Below are 9,534 nucleotides of genomic sequence, written 5' to 3' on the forward strand. Positions count from 1 at the left end.
CTTAGTCCCATTCACAACATTTTTGTTCACTTGCATAGTTAAAATTTAATAAATTCTCCCTTTCCCTGATGTCAAAATAAGATATTTTAGAAAGAAAAAATATCATTTTAATATTTTAATCAAATGGTTTTAAAAATCACTAAAGTTCTTCATTTGGAAGATCTTAAAATAGGCTAGAAAATTCTGTTGCAATATTTTTTAGTGTTAAGATATGAGAAGTTGGAGACATAACAATTTTTACTACATTTATGTAAACATTTCCAAACATTTTTCAACATTCTTTCTCCATAGCAGAAATAAAAATAAAACAAAACCCAGTTACTTTCTCACTCATTGTTAGAATGTCACCTTCACCTTGAAAGAAGACAGTACGTGTTATCTTTTTTGAGGATCTGTTAGGTGGCATTCTATTGACAGCTACTTGTCATCCCAGAAAAGGTCAGCAAATTTGGAGCACTTGTCATTCAGTGAAAGAAAACTGTTTTTCTTTTAGGTTTTGTTTTTGCCAAAAGATAACAAGGGAACTATGTGGCACAAAACAAAAACGAAAAGAATACATAAAATAGAATTATATTGTCACAACTTGTCATGACAAACTTCAGTATTATAAACATTCTACTTTTTATGTTACCAAATTCATAAAAGTGCGCGCCAAACACATGTGAGCTGCACTAGGCTGCGACGTGCTTGAACAAGTGTGAGCATGCAGCTGTCAACCCGTGGAGTTATGGAATTTATAATCTCCCCTCAGGGAATAACTTATACTTTAAGTGACACATGGACCAAGAGGAGATACCACTGCCAATCATATCTATTTATTGGTAAAGCATATGTTCTTTTAAGCCTATTAGATAAAAATGAATGTAAATTAGAGTAGTAACATTTTCTTCCCACATGTCATGTGGGAGGCCCTTGGGGAGGGGGGCATTGAAACCTTTTTGAGGTCTGGGTACTCCATCCTCACCTCTGAGGGTCAAGGAGCTCTCCGGGCCTTAATGTTGGTGGCAGCTCCCAAGTAGAAGCTGTTTTCTCTGGAGAAGTAGCTACTCTTGGATGGTTGGGCATTCCCCCGAAGACCTCAGAGTGTCTGTGGATAGCTGGCTGCAAGTATGTGCTCCTTAGGAGCTAGTTTCAAATCTTCTTGAGCCAGTGGGAGCTTTTGCGGGTGCATGACTGGCTCAGGGGAGCACAGCCCCTCCTGAGAGCAGCTCCGCTCAGAGGGCAGGCCAGTCCTCCCAGGTCTGGTGCAGGCCTCTGGGGTGGTCCTTAGACTCCCCTCAGCTGGACTTTCCTCACCTGGGGTATCTTGGTGTTAGACACCTCGCCTGAAGGAAAGATCTCTGCTGGTTCAGGCTTCGGGCCCTGCCGAGCTGCAGGTCCCATGGCAGAATTTCAAAGAGGCTGGCAACTCAGGAGCATCAGCGAGTCCGGCAGCTCGAGGGCTCTGGCAAAGAATCTCCCGCAGACTCAGGGAGGAGGTCTGGGGCAGGAGTTGGCTACCAGGGCTCTTGTCTGAGTTTGGAAATAAAAATCAGTCCTCAAACTCTGACGAGGGTTCAGGCAAGGTTTTAATTCATCTGCTTCTAGTCTGGTGGACCAAAGCCAGCCCAATTATCTGCATCTAGCAGCTTTAGTGGAGAGGGGACTGCAGTTAAGTTCCATCTCTACCCCTAGTAGTGCTTTCCCTGGAACTAAAGCAAGCAGAAACATTTCATTCAGGTTTTGGTTTTTAAGAAATTTTATAGAATCAAATATTGGACAATAACCTGGTTATGATACAACAAAAATTGTATCATAATTTATTAAATATGATAAAGCATTTGGCTATTGATTCAAATTATTAACCTACCCCCACAAAAGCATGACATATTTGTCATATGTGAAGATGACTAAAATGGCATGTTTTGATGTATAATAACTTTGGTTATGTAAAAAATAGAAGTTGGAGAATCTTGATACAGGATGGAAAATGCATAGCATGTATACTGCCACTCTCCATTCCAAGCCCATGGCAGCATTGTTTTGTTGTACTTCCTAAGCTCTCTCCAGCATGGCCAGGAAGAACCTCATTCCAGAAAATAGGGGTGAAAAAATTATTACCGCGTTGATTTTTTAAAAATATTTTATTATGAAAAAATTCTAACACACACCAAAACAAAACTGTTATGAGCCCCCAGATACCCATCACTCAATGTTAAAAATTATCCACATTTGACAAGTTTGTTTCAACAATCCAACTCCACCTCACACACATACATGTACACGCTTTATTGTTTTTAAATAAAGTTAAATCTGACTTCAAGTTTCCAGCTAGTTGTTGTCCAGAAAAGCAATCTTTTTGAGAATCCTCCTTCCATCCCTTGCCTTCATACAAAGATTATGATGGGGCTTCCGTAAAACCTGATGTTCACAAAAGCCTCTTCTGCCTTTCGGAGGTTCTGGAAGAGCGGGTAAACCTATTATCCATCCTACCCTGAACTTCGAAGCCCCGTGGCACTGGAGCTTCTGTACCAGAGTCAAAACATTTTGTCTGTGATCCACCCCTAGTGTCTAGGGTCCAAGCTCCTGAGCTTTTATCAAGTTGTCATTCCCTCCTGGGGTTTCTTCCTGCTTTCATGAACAATGCCATGGACCATACTTCACGTCTCAAATGCACCACATATTTTGTGGGTTGATAGCCCAACTCTTTCACTGCTTTTATTTACTTTTCACCCTGGTAGAGACTGGCTTCTCTTTCTTACTCCTCATATGTCCGCCATGAATTTAAGCTTCCATAAAGGCCTTAAAGAGGATTTTCTATCAGTAATTTTGTTGCGCTTAGAAACTACACCCAAGGGAAGGGAATATAAAGTCCTGATGGCCCTTTTAGAAAGAGGAGAGGAAAATACAAAGTATAAAACATGAATACTGTTCATTCTTTTTTATTTTTTTTTACAGCTGGAAAAGCAAAACACAATTTAATATTTCAAAAAATTACCTGTCATACCAGGTTTTCATGATTAAAAACAATGCACTGGTACTTCACCACAGTGTCTGATACATGCTTTATTTCTAGCCAGCCAATAATCAGCTCTTGCAGTCACATTGGCAACTTTTTAAAGATATCCATCATTCTGGAAGAACTAGCCAAGAAAAGCTAGCATGGTTGCTGGCAATGCCTGAGGCACTGAGGTAGAGTAGAAAGATTTACAACCGGAAGACGGTCCCGCCAGCTGCTAACTGTGTGACTTGGCAAGCCACTTCATAACTCTGAGCCTTAGGTTCCTTATAGTGTAATGATACTTATAATACTGATAACAACAGTAATCTACTCCATAGCATCATTATAAGTATAAAATGAATGGATGCATAAATATTGCTTTTAAAATAAAATCAGAATTCTAATGTTATTTTTGTGAAATTTAATGTTATTCATTCTTTAAATATGTAATATAGTAAAAATAAACCTTTTGAAATCTCAGAAATGGTGGGATTTTCTGATTCTGAATAGAGTTTCCTTATATTTCAAAATATATTTACAATGCGTTGGGTTCTGGTGAGCACATACAAATGGTCATATACACAGTGAAGAGTGTCTGAACTGGTTGGGTGCTAGAGAGACACAAGCTTTAAGATTCATGCAAGCCCATGCATTTATTCATAGGATATTATTATGCACTGAATATTTGTTTTCCCCAAAATTTATATGTTGAAATCTAATCTTCATTGTCATAGTATTTGGAGGTAGGACCTTTGGGAGGCATTTGGGTCCTGAGGGTGGATGAGATCAGTGCCCTTATAAAAAGAGGCCAGAGAGCTCACTCACTCTCCTTCTGCCGTGTGAAATGTAAGAATAAGTCAGCCCTCTGCAACCTGAGATTTCTCACCAGAATCCAACCATTCTGGTACCTTGATCTCAGACTTTCGGCTTCCAAAACTGTGAGAAATAGATTTCTGTTGTTTATAAGCCACCCCATGTGTGGTCCCGTGCTATAGCAGCCCATACTGACTAAGACAGACACTGTCATTGCCAAGTATTGACATAAGCTTATGAAGAAACACCTTCCATCATGATATTACATCAAAACACTGGATAGAAGTAATGTCTTTCTTATTGTACTATATCCTGAAACTGGAGATTAGCTTGGCTGGCTCTCTGTTAGACTCTAAGGTTCTAAAAGTCAGAGTAAGGCCGTCAAGGGTACAGATTAAGAAGTTGAAGTCAGAAAGACCTGGGTTCAAATTTGAGCTCTGATTCTTCCTAACTAGGGGCAAGTTATTTGAATTCTCTGAGCCTTGATCTGTAAACTGGAGATTATCATACTCCCTAAATCAAGGTTGCTGTAAAGATTAAATAAAAAAGTATACAGGCAGTCCTCAGGTTACGTCGGACTCGACGTACGTAGTTTTGTGGTTATGTCGCCATCTCCCATTTACAGAATTTGTTTTAAAAAAAAAGGTTGCGTCATTTCGACATATGTACAAATGTGCTTTATGTTTATTTTTTATTTACCACAAGTAAAGGTCAGGAATTGTTATCTTTCTTTTATTTTTTATTTTTTTACTGTTTCACTTCATTACTGCTGTGTCTGTACTCCATGTGAGTGACATAGGTGCTTATATAGGTGGGTTCCAACTTACGGCGAAAATCGCGTTACGTCGCACGGTAGGAATGGACCCCCGACGTAACCCGAGGACCTACTGTAATGTAAAGCCTGACACATAGTTAATACTCAACAAATAAAGCCATCATCACTTTCAGGACCTTGAACTATACATGTTGATTCCCTTGCCTAGCTCCTAGTTAGACTAAAAATGTGAAGGCAGAGGCCATATCCTAGACCCTCTTCCATTTTCATTATTTATTTTACATGGGGATTTATAAGGATTTTGTGAGAGGGTAGTCTCTCTTTTTTGAGATTGTGATAGCTAAGAATTATAAGGACAGAGTGGCTGAAAGTCATTTTTTCCTGAGAATGAAGTCAAATTTGGGACAGCAGAACCAAGGGATTGAAAAGAGAGAGAAAAATAGATTGATTTATTATTGCTAACATTGTCTGAATTCTTTTTTTTTTTTTAATATATTTTATTGATATTTTACAGAGAGGAAGGGAGAGGGACAGAGAGCTAGAAACATCGATGAGAGAGAAACATCGACCAGCTGCCTCCTGCACACCCCCCACTGGGGATGTGCCCGCAACCACAGTACATGCCCTTGACCGGAATCGAACCTGGGACCCCTGAGTCCGCAGGCCGACGCTCCATCCACTGAGCCAAACCGGTTTCGGCATGTCTGAATTCTTAATTCAGCCAGGCTTAATGTGAAATCTCTTCTAGGATTTCCTGTTTATGTGAGCCAATGTAGTCCTTTCTCTAGTTAAGCCAGGTGTAAGATTTTTTTCTTTCAATTCATATCAGAACGAATTCCAACTAAAATACATAATTATTTAGAAAACGAATTAAAACCACATAATTATTTAGAAAACGAATTAAAACGAATTAAAACCACATATACTACAGTTAGATAAAATTACTGATATTTAAGTAAGTTTGTTGGATTTGTGCTGAGATAACTTGTCCTAAGCACTTATGTGTCAATCATTGCTCTAAAACCTTTACATGAATTTACTCATTTAATCACCACTATGACCTATGAAGTTGATACTAGTTAGTATGATCCTCAATTTGTCAATATAAAAAGTGAGAGGGTAAGGAAGTTGTCCATTCACGCAGCTAGAAAGTAGGGGAGCTGGGCAAACCCAGCTAGTCCAGCTCCACAGCCCACTCCTCATCTCCATTCAGAGTCAAAAGAAAAGAGGATAATTGTGAATACGATCAATCATGCATTTCCCTCAATATGCTATGCAAAGAAATGACTTTATGGACATAAGAATGCAGATTGCTATAAATGTATGCAAACGAGTGAAATGAGACATTTGATGAAACATCTCTATATATAAAAGCCTAAGCGACTGTAACGACCAGAACGACTGGTCACTATGATGCACACTGATCACCAGGGGGAAGACGCTCAATGCAGGAGCTGCCCCCTGGTGGTCAGTACGCTCCCACAGCCAATCTCCCCTGGCTGGCCAACCTCCCATGGTCCCTCCACCCGGGCTGGGACAGGGAACTGGGGGTTGGTAGCAGCAGACGTGGCCCCTTTCCCAGGGGAGTCGAAAGCCAGCTCTCTCCTTTGGGCTGACGGCCAACCTCCCATGCCCTGTCCCTCCACCCTGTCAGCAAGCCCTGATAAGCCTGCTGCCCACCTGACACGGGGAGGAGGTGGGGAACCGCATGGTGGCAGGGCATCGATGATGGTGGCATCGGCATCCGGCGTCCGTTTCTTCCGTGCCTGGCCCAGTGACCATTGCCTCCTCTCCAGCCCGGCCCTGACTGGCGTGGCCCCAATGGCCCTGATCACCGGCCAGGCCTAGGGACCCCACCAGTGCACGAATTTCGTGCACCGGACCTCTAGTTTCTAATAATGCCAGATCATTTCCAAGGGTATAAGTGAATTACTTAAATCGTGTTTCTGATTGAAATGGGAGGAATCTTGAACAGTCTGAATCTATGACTCCATGCTAAAATACCACAAATTTTCAAGTTAAGGATAAATATTAAGGTTTCAAAAGAAATTAAACCATGTTGCTGATTGCTTAATTGCTGAGCCTCACTCCTTCACAATATCTGATGCTTTTTCACTTGCTAGAGAATGAAATAGTTGAGGAATGCTTTACAGAGATGAACGAAACAGAGATATATAAAGACCCATTTACCATTATCTATCATGTTGAGACATTTGACTTTGCAATTTTGAGATGATATTACATGCAGTCACTGAAAAATCTGTCTATAAATTTTAGGTCCATTTTTAATCTGATTTTCAAAAATGATCAAACAGATACACTGAAGACTATTGACCATTTGTGGTGACTAAAATTTAAATTAGAACTTTCTAATTGAATAGAAAAAAATTAAAAATATAGCAACTGAATATGACTCCAATTGTCAACGATAGCCATTCATCCCTTATTAAACCAGATATAGAAGACTTGGTAAAAGATTTCAAATAATTTCAACTCTCAAATCATTGAAATCATTAGAATTATCAATTTTTAAATATACATTTTATTTGTATTATTGTTTTAAATTTTTATAATCTTTTTTAAAATGTAATTTAAATGGGTGACCTAAAGTGGCCAAAAGGTTGAGAAACACTGTTGCATATGACTGCAGAAATTCCTGTGACTTTAAATGGCATATATGGTGGTATCTTCCTGACATTTTAGTGAAGGTTGTGACCAAAAGTCAGTAGAGACTACTTTCTCCCTCTCAGGGCCTAATTATATAATATATATATTTTTGTAATCAGTGAGTGAAATGTTCAGAACTTTGAGACGGACATCAGTCTGAGTAGTTTCTCACAAGAGTCCCCACTTTCTACGCAGAATGAAGTAGCAATCAGCTATCACCTTCTCTGACTTCTCTGCATTCTGATGATGATTTCCCACTTAGAGTTTCAAAAGTCCGAGCAGCACTAGAGAACATGCTTCCTGATCAATCACGCAGCCCCCAGCTGTCTTGGGAGGAGGCGGACAAAAAAGGTTCCTTGCAGTTAGGGTACATAGACACAAGCTCGTCATTCCTTTCTTCCATGAGGTGACCTTCCTTCGTTTACAGCCAGTGACAATATGACGTCATTTAGGATGTGGAGGTAGGTGGCTAATAATTTCACTAATGAAGTAGCAATCATGCAAAAATGTCCATGACATAATGAAAGGAAACTTACATGCTCTCATTTTATTTCTTATGTCTTAAATAAATTATCTCCACAGAATGAAACAAACTAAGCCTTGCTGTGCCAAGCACTCCTCATAATAGTGTAATCGGGTTTGTTTGTTCTCAGATGAAGGGTGCACTGTCACATGGCAAATGACCAAAAACATTGTGATCTGCTCAGGCCGCTTTCAACAAGAGGCCCGGTGCACCAAGGCACCTAAGTCCCAGTGCCTGCTTTATGGCTTGGAAGTTTCATAATGTATACCACACTTGATATGTCTCAAACAGAACACTTGATATATACACATTCTGGGGAGTCGGTAGTGATATGTTTCTTTCATTCCTCCTGCAGTGATTGGAATCTTCTCTCTTTTTAAAACCAGTATTGGCAGAATTTTGTCAATAATATCGGACTCTTCAAAGAACCAGCTTTTTACTTTGTTAATATATCTATATATTTTTTCTTTTCCAACTTTATTGATTTCTGCCCTTATCTTTATTACTTCCTCCCTTTTGCTTGATCTGGGTTTATTTTTATCTTCTTTTTTAGATTCATCCTCTGCTTATAATTACCTTTTTTTTCACTTTTAATTGTATATATTTTGTTATTTAAAAAATTTTTAATCTTTAAAATAAATATATATTTAAACATTATAATTCAACGAGTCTAATTATTTTAATATTCTTCCAAAAGAACATTTATAATTGATACTCTAATTTGGGTTAAATGAGTCACTGAGATTTATCTGTTGACGTGTTTTCCAAACAGGACTTGGCTCAATGATGTAAGCTTTAGTTGTTATTATTCTGTAGCAGATGCTATCTATGTATGGTTTGGAGGTGATCTTAGCTATAGTGCACATAAGATCAATAGCATTTACTGTGTTGTGTACTGGAAGTATCCGAAAGTTACTACCCAGGAATCTTTGCTGAATCCTAAACATCAGTTTCCATTTCTTGAGGCCATGGAGGGCAGCAGACAGAACCAAAAGAACTATTTTGGTGAATGTTAATAAACTTCTCAATTTTGTCTAGAAATACTTCAGCTGACATAAAGCATTCTTTAGCATTCATCAATAAAAATGCAACTCCAGTATGAGAAAATATAATTGATCCATTTTCCACTGAAGCTGAATACCGAACCTTGTGACTTCGGTTTTCTAGGGCAGGTGCAACTTCATAACTCTTAAGAGATTAACTAATAATAATGGTGGTTGTTCATTTTATATTTTCTTTTTCAGCACTTTCAGCCATCTGTCTTTGGATCAATCCATCTTCTAATGGTGCCACAAACAGATCAGTGGTTCCTTGAAGCCAGCTCACTGCTCCCAAGCTTCCAGAACCTTCTGTTGGAGCGAGAAGAGCTTCTGGCGGAGCAGAGAGGTCCAAGTTTGTTCTCTGGCCGCTCTAGCCCACTGATAATTATAATTATATTAAATATTTTCTCTACATTTAGAACTACATAAGACACACTATATTTGCTTCCACTGTCAAACATAACTTAGAAAAGCCAAGAAGAAAAAATTATGTAGCTATATTTTTGCTTACTGTGTTCTTTTTCCCTTCCTGGTGTTCCAAGGTCACTTCTTTTATAATTTCCTTCTGTCTGGAAACTTTCTCCAGCCATTTTTTAAGGCAGGTATGCTGGCAACTGATTCTCCTGGCTGTCTTTCATCTGAGAATGTCTTGATTTCCCCTTCATTTCTGAAAGGTGTTTTCATTAGATGCAGGATAGTGAGTTAACAAGTCTTTTCTTGCAGACCGTGATGTCTT

The 9,534-nt window shown here is 39.0% G+C and overlaps 1 pseudogene across 1 annotated transcript; it reads right to left on the minus strand.

Annotated features, from left to right (window-relative positions):
- Positions 1–8,474: 8,474 nt before the first annotated feature.
- On the minus strand, positions 8,475–9,015 carry LOC308248152 (protein SPO16 homolog; annotated as a pseudogene). Its single transcript has one exon. The product of its transcript is annotated as a protein SPO16 homolog (transcript).
- Positions 9,016–9,534: the final 519 nt, after the last annotated feature.

This window comes from Plecotus auritus (assembly GCF_963455305.1).
Source record: "Plecotus auritus genome assembly, chromosome: 5".
Lineage (NCBI taxonomy): Eukaryota > Metazoa > Chordata > Mammalia > Chiroptera > Vespertilionidae > Plecotus > Plecotus auritus.